Raw genomic sequence first — 12,277 nt, 5'->3', positions numbered from 1 at the left:
CGTCTGGTTGTAGCATGCCTGCCTGCTCGCTTTCCTGCATATGTTTATGCATGGGGAGCAAGATATTGCACGTTGATCGATAATATTCAATTGTGTGTTGTCTCAAGGTAAAGACCTTCGCAACGTACTCGTGGTTGTGGGATGAAATTGTAAATAAACAGAATGAAAGTTCAACAATGATGGCAATTCTATATTTGCAATGAGATAAGACAGCTGTCGGCGGATTCGATAAGCTCAACCAAGTCTGTGAGACGATTATACATTATGGTGATTGTGGAGGTTGTCCTTGTTTTCCATTGTGCCATGCATACTCCTTCCCGGATTTGAATGTTTATTGCTCATGCTCATTATTGACAATTGCATTTCCTGACTCTTCTGCTGCTTGAATGTTCAAGGTATAGGATCTTCAGTGCGAGACCCTAATGCTGACACCACTGAGCCATCTGGGCACGGACACCGAAAATGTTGATCCAATAGTGAAATAAAAGGTTTTTCCATCTTGTACAGGAAATTTAAGTGTTAACACACAGTAAGTAAAACAACATAGTAATCGCCCGATTAAACTCTAGCAAGTAATAATGGATGCCCATGTGTGTGTGCATGTGTATGTATGGTGGGGGAGAAGCTAGAGCTTCTGAGCACTCAGACCGCGTTGGCCCATTGTACTCGCCACCCGCGTGTAACGGAGTATTCCGAATTCGTTAACGTATCGCAGGATTTCCGTTAGTGGATGTGATGCTACCCGTCGCAATTGGAGGACATCGGCACCAAAGATCTGATGCCTGATGCGTCCATAGGCGGGGCATTCACATAGGAAATGCTCCGTGGATTCCGCTTCCTCATTACAGGAGGGACACGTATCATCTTCGGTAATTCCTATTCTGAACATATGCCCAGCTAGTGAATTATGGCCTGTGAGAATGCCCACAATACACCTGCAAGTCCTCCTGCTTTTTGACAGGATAAACTTTGCGGTACGCATGTTCGGTTCTGGCAGGAAAAGTTTAGTGTGTTGAGCAGCACTTAGGCTCTGCCACCTGTCATTATGGGAAGCTTGTTCCCAGTTTTTGAAAACAGACTTAGCCAATGCTACTGATGCTCCAATTGCTGGCTCCGGTCCCGGCATAGGGGAGATTAACCCCTCTTTCGCTAAAACATCCGAGATTTCATTTCCCTCTACGCCACAGTAACCAGGTACCCAGAGTAGTTCCACCGCATTGAATCTAGAGGTAGAGTTCAAACGGTTTCTGCATTCCTGAACGATTTTCGAGGTGTTCAAAGGACTACTCAATTCCCTCAATGCAGCTTGGCTGTCACTGCAGATTGCGATGCGCCTGTCCGTCAACCGCTCGTCAATCACCCAGTTTGCCGCACTTAGGAAACCGTTGCATATTTATTCGGCTCCAGAACCCTTTTCTGTTCTTGAGCCAGCTGTGTAGAAGACTTCCGTATATCCCGCCACGCATTCCTCTGGGTCGTCCCAGTCCTCTCTACGCTTCAGGGTAACTTCATATCTTCTACCAAACAGATGTGTGGGGACACGAGAATCGGAAGGCATTGTAAGAACTGGGTTCAGTTCTCTCAGTAGCTCTTCCAAAGCTCAGTGCCACCACATCCGTTGTTTTCTAATAGATCTAATCGAATCAGTCTATGAGCTGCTTGCATTGCAGTGCTTTGAATAAATATATCCAGGGGCTGCAAATTGAGTAGTGCATTTAGTGCTGCGCCGGATGTCGGGCTCATGGCACTAGTGATACCCAGACATACAGTTTTTTGCAGTGCGGCTAGTTTACGATGAAACCTTTTTATCTCACCTTAACCCACCACACTACGGATGTATATACGACCATCGGCCTAATCATGGCAACGTATATCCACATTACCACATGAGGCCTGAGTTCCCATGTCGAGGCAAAGGTCCGTCTGCACAGCCCATAAGCTGTGAGAGCTCGTTTCATCTTTACCTCTACATGTTTGTTCCAAAGAAGTTTTTTATTTAGAGCGACTCCCAGATATTTCACTTCTTCAGAGAGTTGAAAGGTAGTACATCTCATCTCAGGGAGATAAAGTCCATCCAGTTTTCTTCTTTTTGTGAATAAATCAATTGTTGTTTTATTTGGATTAACTGGCAGACCATGTCTTAGGCACCAGCTGTCTATCAAATCAACGGCACGTTGTATATTCCTACACACCGTTTCAAGATCTCGATCAACAGCAAGCACAGCCACGTCATCAGCATAAGCTTGGGCGTGTATTGGCAAATTTCTCAGTTCGCATAGTGGTGAGTCGATCGGCATACTCCACAGAAGTGGCGAAAGCACACCTCCTTGGGGGCAGCCCTTCGTTGCTTCTGCAGTCAGGTAGCGATCGACATCCACCTCAGCGCGCAGCAATTTCTGCGTTAACATAGCATGGATCCACTTAATTAAGGCATCATCAACACCATGCGCTCTGGCGGCATCACAAAGTTTTTGAAAGGGCGCACAGTCAAAAGCCCCTTCAATGTCCACGAACATCCCCATCGCGTACTCACCATTCAAAGTTTCATCCTCATCAAAGATGTGACCACAGAATGAATAGCAGACTTACAGGACTTTCCACGTTAGTAAGCATGTTGGTTTTCACAAAGTGGGTGTGACCTAAGTGTGTTTCGACACTTATCACCAGTCTCTCCAAACCTTTCAGCAAGAATGAAGCCAAGCTGATCTGTCTGAAGTTCTTTGGATTAGAATAGTCATCTTTCCCAGGTTCCGGTATGAAGACTACCTTAACCTATTGCCAAGAGGAAGGCAAGGTCGCTCTAAATGCTCCATAGCCTCTTTTAGCATTGCCGGAAAGATGCCATCCATGCCAGGTGCTTTGAAATGTTCAAAAGACAGTATGGCAGCTCTCAGCTTTTCATGGGTAACAACCGCTGCCCATACTTTAGTCATCGAGTCAAATAGCAGTCGGAATTGTTAACGCGTATCTATTACTGGTCCGGAATGAGAAAGTATGTCGCTTATCAAACTTCTACCTTCTAGCACGACCCACTAACTCCTGTTTTGGTTAATGAGGGAAACCGCGCATTACCTTTCCACATGCGAATCGATAGTGTTTGCAACTGTGTCTCCCTCGCTTCTTCTATTTTCTCTTCAGTTCTTCGATTAAACCTTCCGTGCTTCTGTTAGATCCAATGTTCTTTCTAGAAAACATGATCTTTTTCAGTCCGAGCGTAGGAGGGAGAGACTTGGGGTGGGGATGACCGTTTCAAATTGCCTTAACAATAGGTTTATTAACGAAATGAAAATACTCCTTTTTTGGAGTGCTGTAACTTTTTAAGGAGAAGAGTAGTGGTCCTTCTATTCTTCCTTACCTCCTCTCAATGCCCATTGAGTTTAGATTGACAAATCAAGTTTACTTTAATAATAAAATGTTATTGGTTGCTGCGGACGGAGGAAATGAGGGATCAAAAATATGCACTTAAAATTTTTCCGTTGAATACAACCATGATTCCGATTAGTACTACACGATGCAAGTCTAAATGTTGACATTGGTTGTATTCGGTTTGGTTAATTTTCAAAATTCACCAAACTTTTTGAAATCTTATCCGCAAAATACCTTCATAACAATATCTGCTCAAATGAAGTTAAAAGCACGTTTCTGCATTTCGCAAATTACTGGAAAGTCACTTAATTTTATTTTAAAAGCCAAATAGACCATCGAATGGCATATAGTACAGGAAAGTTTTTCGGCATCCATTAAACTTTTTACTGGTCAGTGGAAAGGTAGTTGCGATGTCATGATTGTTTACACGCCAGTCTTGTTAATTTTTTTATTTATAGACCCACCAGAGTCAAATTGAAATAGTATCTGTCACCTTTACTTTTGGTAGAAACATCTGCTAAAGAAATACACACCGACAGGAAAATGGTAGAAGACTCTCCCCTCGTACTACAATGCATCCTGGTGCCAGGAGATGAGGTTGTGTGGAACATGTACAGGAAATGAGCACCGTGAAGGTTGCCCAATCACTGCTAACCATTAAAAAAATGCAGAGTAGTTGATTGCTGGAACTATTCTGATAGATATTGTCGGTATGTGGATATAACCACCGTCTAAATGGTAAGAAGATGATTTGTGGAAAGCTGCTGTAATTTATTTATAATATCGGGATAAGTTAGTAGTTCTAACAAAGATGTCCGATCTCAGTCGGATCAGCTGGGAAAAAGTCCAGGCGATCATTAATATGACCACATTATGTCATAGTGTACTGTTACGGAATTATAATTAGAAAACCGAACAAATGTAACTAGTACTTTTGGAGAATGTTGTCATAGTTCTTCCCGTGTTTCCCTTATGAATCCGAATCGTTAGAAAATTAATAAAGCTATGCCTCGTGCAGCGGCTGCCCCGAACTATTCTACAACTCTTAAATAAATTGCTTAAACTTCAATTATCATGAGTCGTCACAGAGGAAAAGTTGCGAAATATACAAAGTCCCAGAAGGCGTTTTGCGAACCACAACCGCATTGGACGCACTCGTCAGCCTCCACCCTTGTTTGAAACATTCAATTCCATTCATTCAAGTAAGCTAACAAAGCGCACTTCCAATTTCATAACAACAATCCATAATGGGTCATACATATGAATGAAGTAATGTATTGTATACAAAAGAACTATGAGGGAGCGGACGACTGCACTGTCGATCGTACCACCACAGCCTGCATCATCAGCTGTGGCTCGTCACTGTTGAGTGTGAGTCACAGTCGGAGCATGCGAAACATTTGGAACACATCAAGTGACTGACTATATAATTACACGCTATTTAAGTGGATCGAAATTACTCTGAATACAATTCAGCAACAATAAATAAAGCCATAGCTCCGTCCATTGAATTAAGTCTCTGCAGAGTTTGAATGATGTGGATGATGCTTCAGACGATGACTTATGATTGATTGAAGTAGGGAGCAATGTAGTATCATGGGTTTCTCTAAATAAGGTCAGTGACTTGTTGGGATCGTGCTAGTTCATCGTCGGCCCTCGATACTTACTGAGAAACATGAGAAAATTTAGTAAGTTTGTGCGGAAAAGTGAGCATGTGGACTCACTACATATGAAATTACCTTCTTCTTGCCAGGACAATACTAAAGAACAGTTTCACTAGGAAGGATGAGATTTGGGATTAAATTTTAAGGATTTCCGCGATTCGAGGATACAACCACTTTGGTTTCTACTTGAAGAAAGTTTCTATTGAGGGTTATTGCTTATTCTCGTCCTCGTGGTTTTGGAGCTATTTGGATTTTGTATCCCTAACTCCTGAGAATGTCGAACGTTCGACGTAGTAAATGCGCCGAATGCTTCTATGTTAAAAGGCCAACCCTGTGGATGGTATACATTTCCTCAGTCTGATGCTTCCAGCCCTGTATGGTAATGGTCAAACTGACAGCACATTCAAAAGTTATAAAGTTGGCCGATGCTTCCACTTTGTCCTGTATATAGATTCCAAAAGCGTTCTTCAAAGTACTTAAAATAATTAAAGGAGGAAGAATGAGTAAATATGGTTTAAAACAACAAAAGAAGGCTTTGGTATTGAAAAGCTAGTATGAGAGGAGGGTGCGTGGTATATTTCATCATCATACCCTATAATCAAATGACTAATTATTCATTATACGCTACATTAAACAAGTTGGAAAACTGGCACTTCGAGTATAAAGGTTTTGTGTTCATCTTAAGTGAAAAACTTTCTACGCACATTTTTACATTCGTATATGGCTAAACACCCAAAATATTTCTTCATATTTTTCCAAAGTACAAGATATACGTACATATTATGCTCAACAAACATTCCCTATTACCGAATACTGTAAAATGTCCAATTTTGTAGTTCTAGCATGAACTTAAGGGAGGTTTCCGGCTAAATTTCTAAAATATGCTGATATACTATTATTAACTTTATTTGTTCAGATATCGGAACGGGTTTTTTAGGCCTAGATTTCGTTTAGATACACCACTGTGATTTTCAGATTTTGCGGTTGGGTAGGTTCTGAGAACGAGATCTGTTACACTCTTTGGAGGTCATATTTTGAGCCCTCACTCCTCTATCTTTCACCCGATATCAAATATGGGGTCAGTTTCAAAAAGTACTAAATGAGCCCTCACTCCCCTACCTTTCACTCGATATCAAATATGGGGCCAGTTTCAAAAAGTACTAAATGAGCCCTCACTCCCCTACCTTTCACCCGATATCAAATATGGGACCAGTTTCAAAAAGTACTAAATGAGCCCTTTCATGATTACATTCTGTGAAAAGAAATTTTGTACCCTCCATTCACATGTATTGGGAGCCGCCCCTTAAACTTAACCCAAAATGGCGTCGGTTCAGCTTCTAATCGAAGGTTAGCATCCCTTATTTTACCTAGTGGAGGACTTGATGCAAAAATGTTCGTGTTAATATTGCGCAAATGTTCAGTTGATATCCCAATTGTCTCGGCTATCTGAGTTAATTCTAGTTTTCGGTCCTCTACCACGATTTTAGGAATTTTGTTAGTCATTTCGACAGCTGTGACGTTAACGGGACATTCTGAACGTCGTGCGTTATTAATGCATGCATGCATATGATGGAGAAGAGAAGACTCTTTCAGCGGTAAATCTATTTCTTCTTTGATTGAAAGTGGTGTTATGCCTTTCGAATAAAAGTATTTGATGCTAGCATTTTTAATTTTCACGTACACCGAAGAGTCGTCTTCAATGAGTTCTCAAACGTATCTTAACAGAGCAATCAATCTGGAAGTTACTATATATACTAGCTAGGGATGAAGTTATAGAATACCAGTAATCTCTTAACCAGGTCGAGTAGTGAAATATTCATCATCATTATCAGCGGTGCAACAACCGGTATCCGGTCTAGACATTCCAGTTTTGCGCCGAGGCACACCAATTCGATATCCCTAAAAGCTATCTAGCGTCCTGGCCTACGCCATCATTCCATGTCAGACAGGGTCTGCCTCGTCTTCTTCTTCTACCATAGATATTGCCCTTATAAATTTCCCGGGGTGGATCATCCTCATCCATACGGATTAAGTGACCCGCCCACCGACCAAGAGTTCGCAATTCTTCTTGCTAAGAACTCAAATCTGCGACGAATACATGAGGAGTGGCAAGATCATTTTCTTGTATAGCAAGAGCTTTGATCCGATGCGCGTGCGCGGATTTCATCGTCGGTGTGATTGTGATTTAATAGGAGGAGAAATTATCAACGGTCTCAGAGTTGTAGTCTCCTATCTTTATTATTCTCGTGTGACCAGTGCGATTTGATGTCGCGTTCTTTAGTGCTGACGTTGCCACCATTTATTTCTTCTTGCATTCATTGATGTGCGCCGCCTGCTCGATCCGAATGAAGACAGTTTGTACGTCTCGGGTCGCTCTTCCCATGATGTCGATATCGTCAGCATAGACCAGTAGTTGAGTGGACTTAACCAGAATTGGCGCCTCTCGCATTTACCTCAGCATCACTTTTTCCAGGGTCAGATTAAAAAGGACCCATGGTAGGGAATCCCTTTATCTTAGAAAATTGTTGATGTTGAATGGTCAAGAGAGTGATTCTGCTGCTTTTATCTAGCCTCGCACATTTTTCAGGGTCAGTCTTATCAGTCTCGTCGGGATATCGAATTCTCTGCCTTGTATAGTTTTACCCTGGCTATGCTATCATAGGCGATCTTAAATTCGACGAAAGGATGGTGCAACTGATGTCCAAATTCCAGCACAGTTTTCATCGGATGCCGCAGAGAGAAAATCGGATTTGTTGCAGATGTGGCTGGGGTGAAGCCTCTTTGGAATGTGCCAATGATGTGACATGATCTTATAGACTTAGCAACGTGATACCAATATAGTTGCTGCACTGCGTGATATTTTTTTTTTGTATGGGACAGATAATGCCTCGTCACTAGTTGTCGGACATTGATTCGCTGTCCCACACCTTGAACATAAATTGATGATCCGGTTGGTGTAATTGGTCGCTTTCATATTTAACCAATTCGGCTGTAATTCCATCGGCTCCTAGCGACTGATGACTTTTAACCCGATTGAATTGCAAGGATTGTTTCTTCTGCAGTTGGTAGTGGCAGCATTTGTCCGTTGTCTTCCGTTGGCAGGACTGTCGGTGTTCTGGTTGTTGAGCAGCTCATCAAAATACTCAATCCATCACTCCAATATGCCCATTCTGTCGGAAATCAAATTTCCCTCGTTTTGCCGGCAGAATGAGCATCGAGATGTATAAAGCTTCATCCTACTGACTTTTTGGTAAAACGTTCGCGCCTGGTGGAGCTGCTCCCTATACTTTTCGAGTTCACAGACCTGTTGGTTTTCCTGGGATTCCTTTTTCCGTTTGTGAAGTCGCTTCTCTGCTCGACAGAGTTCGTGATAAGTCTAAGTAAGAGAATTCAACATTACTCTGTATGCAGCATTCTTCCGTTCCGTTGCTAACTTACCTTCAGCATCGAATCAGCCGGTTCGATTCTTTTTACGATTGGACCAAGTATGTTTGTGGCCGTACCAATGAAAACATTCTTCAAATTATTGTGAAGATCATTTGTCGATCTCCAGGATCTCTGTTGAATGCGGTTATTGCGGTATCCATTTCCCCCTTATAGGTGGTGTGGACGGCTTCAGCGTTAACTCTCACCTGATTGTCAGAGTGTTTTCTAGACGGACCACCAGTGATCCAAGTCATGAATGTCAGAACATATAGGGCAACCAATGTAATTGGTTGCCCTATATGTTCTGACATTCATCAAGGCTGAAAGGTGGCGGCGTTCGATCAACACGTGCTCAATTTTGTTTGAAAGTGGTCCCGTCTGGAGAGGCCCGCGTTTGTTTGTGACTGCTTTCCGCGCAAACCAGGTACTTCCAACAACCGTTTCGTGTGACACTGCTAATTGAATAATCTGCAGTCCGTTATCATTTATATTTTGATGTAAGCCATGAGAGCCAACGTATCGCCTGAATAGGGGCTCCGTCCCTACTTGACTGTTAAAATCTCCAAGTATAATTTTGATATCGCACCTGGGACAGGCTTCGAGTGTTCATTCTACTGCCTCATATAATGTCTTCAATTGGGAAAGTGGCGAATCTCAGGACTTAGTGATCTTCCTAGCTTTTTAGAAAATCTTTTCTCAATCCATGCTTTACAAACTTTATCATGAGGATTTATCACTATCAATGAAAACGCTCTTGTTGAAACAATGACGAAAGCAACTGAATATTATTGTAATGTGGGTAATCATAAAGAAGGAGGTATCCTGCCCTATTGGCGTTATTGTTGAAACCAGATTGATGACAATTGAGTCTTCAGTAAGAAGTTAATTTGTGTTCACCAAAGAGTTGAAAGGCAACACGTCACACCCAGCACTGAAGAAGAGAATAAATTGTTCCCGAAATATCGATATTTGCAGCGACGGAGACGGTGTTGCGTTTCAATCCTTCAGTGAGTGATATAATATGCTCCTTATCCTGATTCGGTCAAGTACGTGGCATGATATTTACTTATTGGAAGAAGTCTTTCTTAGATGGTCTTTATAAAACTGTGGGTAGTAAAACTCTCACTTATTATTATTCCATATTAATGAGCTGCGGTGCGTATGTTTCTTTCAGCGTCTCATCCAGAAACCGTCGGTTAACGCTCTTTAGTGATTTGAAAAAAGTTTATGCATCAAGTTCTGCCCTGAGCTCCTACTAGGTTAGCGTAAATTATTTAACTCAATTGCATTTTACACCGGCCAAGGAGCTGTTCCAATATTTGGAAAAGTTCATTAACCAATCTATTAGCATAAATGCAATAATCCGAAAACCAAACATTGGACGCCACAATTTCACGTGGTTGTTAATAGAATGAGAGAAAGACCGTTTGAATTTGCAATGAAACCTAATGGAAAACGTAATCGGTGGCTGCACAGTCGACGGTCGTTGTCACACATCATCACATGGGTTTATACGTAAGAGCATAGAGAAAACTGCAATAAATCTATTGCAAAGAAACGGTACTGAAATTCCATTCTTCGGTCGTAAAATTGAATGTGTGCAGATAGAAAAGTCGCAGAAATAGTGACGGTCGCCACAAGCTTAGTACTCTAAAAACCTGCTTGTGTTCCTATAGACTATTTTGTACATATGGCATTTGAAGAATGTAGCAATGTTTGGTTTGCACGGGAAAACAGAGGAGAGTTTCTGTTGGAATGTTCAACGGGAGTCTGTGTATTGAACTCAATTCGCTGAATCCCAGCGACATGGCGGTGCTTATTTGAGCGATTTTTAGATTGGTCTCATATGTAGAACCCGGTAAGCGATAATATATACAATTTTTACTAAATGAGGAAACCTTTCTCTTGTGGTTAAAACATAAAAGCGTTATCTAAAAATGAAGAATAGCATTCAGTTTTAATAAAACGTGGAGGTTTTATTGTGGATTGCATCGGAGAAATTTGAATATTATCACTTTCTTGATGAACAATTTTTCCGATTGTATTGTTGTTTGCGGTCGATGGTTCTATTATTAACATTGTCACTATTGCCATTTTTGTTGCCGACCTTCAATGCATCACATCTGTAACTTATGTACGTACGTATGTGTCAGATGTTGTTCAGAACCTCTCATATATTTTTTTCTCGAACGGGGAGAACCTTCGTTCTAGTATTACTTTTTGCATTAATATAATCTTTGCTTATTTTTGTGAACTGTTCGCAGAACTTACCCACCATTTTATTAAGGTTGTCTAAACACAAAACCTTATTAAAATCGGTTTACTGTCTGTCTGTCTGTCCGTCACACGCCTTTTTTCTCGGAGACGGTTGTAGCAATTGGCACCAAATTTGGTAGAAAGGTGGGTACTGTGAACGCTCACGCATATAGTGAGTTACATCCTCTTACATCGAATTTAAGGGGGGTCCCCATACATGCAAGAGGAGGGTGCAATTTTTTCTTCATCAAATATAGTATATGGGGTATCAAATGAAAGGTCTTGGTTAGTACTTTCCGAAGCTGGCCTTAGTTTTGACATTTGTTAGAAAGGTGGGGAGTGCGGGGGGTTGAAAATGATAATTTTTTGAACGAACCCATTCTCAGAAACTACCTAACCGAAAAATCTGAGAAAAATCAGGGGGCTGCCACTATATGGTGCCTAGGCTCCAAAATACCCTCCACATCGATATCTGTTCAAATAAAGTTAATAGTACATTACTATAATTTTTAGTAATTGGCTGCAAAACCCTCCTTAAGTGCACCCTAGAATCACAATGTAGGCTACAGCATAGAGCATAATCCTGCCAAATTTGGTGAAAATCGCACTATTGTTAACAAAGTTATACTAGGTCAAAACTGTCGCTCCTCTGCAAATTCGAGACTATGAATGTCAATATCACTTGAAAGTGGATATTTTCACATAATATATGCATATTATACGTGTTACATTCTAATGGGACAAATGTACACTCAAATCTCTTTATAAAAGAAATACACAAAACCTTTCATATCTGAAGCAGCTAGCTTCCGGTTTCCCAACTTGTTTCATGTTAACATTGTGTTTACGATCTACCTCTTATTACCGACCTTCCGATATTTTAGTTTCGTTTCAAAATTTCTTATGCTTTCAAATCTTGGGCGCCTTTTGTACGGATAATTTGCGGATTCCTTCCAATTGTAGTATGGTTACGAATTGTGCTAGATAATTCTCTTTGCAGTAACTTCCTATCCTCTATTTTCTGCTTGTCCGATATTACCGGCCAGGTTGACCTCAAGTACCCCAACTGCCTGATCTTGCTCCTTTATGTATGAGAAAATCAGCTAGTTTTCTCGTATTCTGATGATTTTTCCAAAATACAAAAGTGAAAATATTGATAGTTTTGTTTACATATCGTGAGCCGTTGGTCCTTCATCCTTGTACAAGTTTCATTCGTAAAAGTAATCGATGATATTAATAAATTTATTCGGGTCCATAAAACGTGTTTTAACACAAGAATGCGGGTAGAGTTACGGGAGAAGAGCTAACCCAATATCTGGAAAGTAGCGAAACTTTTAGAAGTTTTACTGCAGTGATGCGTCGTGCTAACCAGGCCCGAGACTATCGGAGGGTCCTTTGGATCCTTCAATCCCTCTAAAGTCATCTACAAAATGTTAATTGTTCTGGAATTTGGTGCAATTGGCAGTCTGCTCCATACTGAAGGGAAGTCTCTGTCTCTACGAAGTGATTGGTGGTGAATGCCTTATTTAGTATTATAATATGCAATTGGACATATTGTTCTACTA

General features: G+C 41.1%; 1 protein-coding gene across 2 annotated transcripts in view; it reads left to right on the top strand.

The window, feature by feature from the left end:
- Positions 1–12,277, top strand: part of LOC119647176 (nucleoprotein TPR) — a 59,544-nt gene that overhangs the window by 27,252 nt on the left and 20,015 nt on the right. The gene's annotated exons all lie outside the window — the stretch shown is intronic.

This window comes from Hermetia illucens, chromosome 1, assembly GCF_905115235.1.
Source record: "Hermetia illucens chromosome 1, iHerIll2.2.curated.20191125, whole genome shotgun sequence".
Lineage (NCBI taxonomy): Eukaryota > Metazoa > Arthropoda > Insecta > Diptera > Stratiomyidae > Hermetia > Hermetia illucens.
This window is presented reverse-complemented; position numbering and strand designations above follow the sequence as displayed.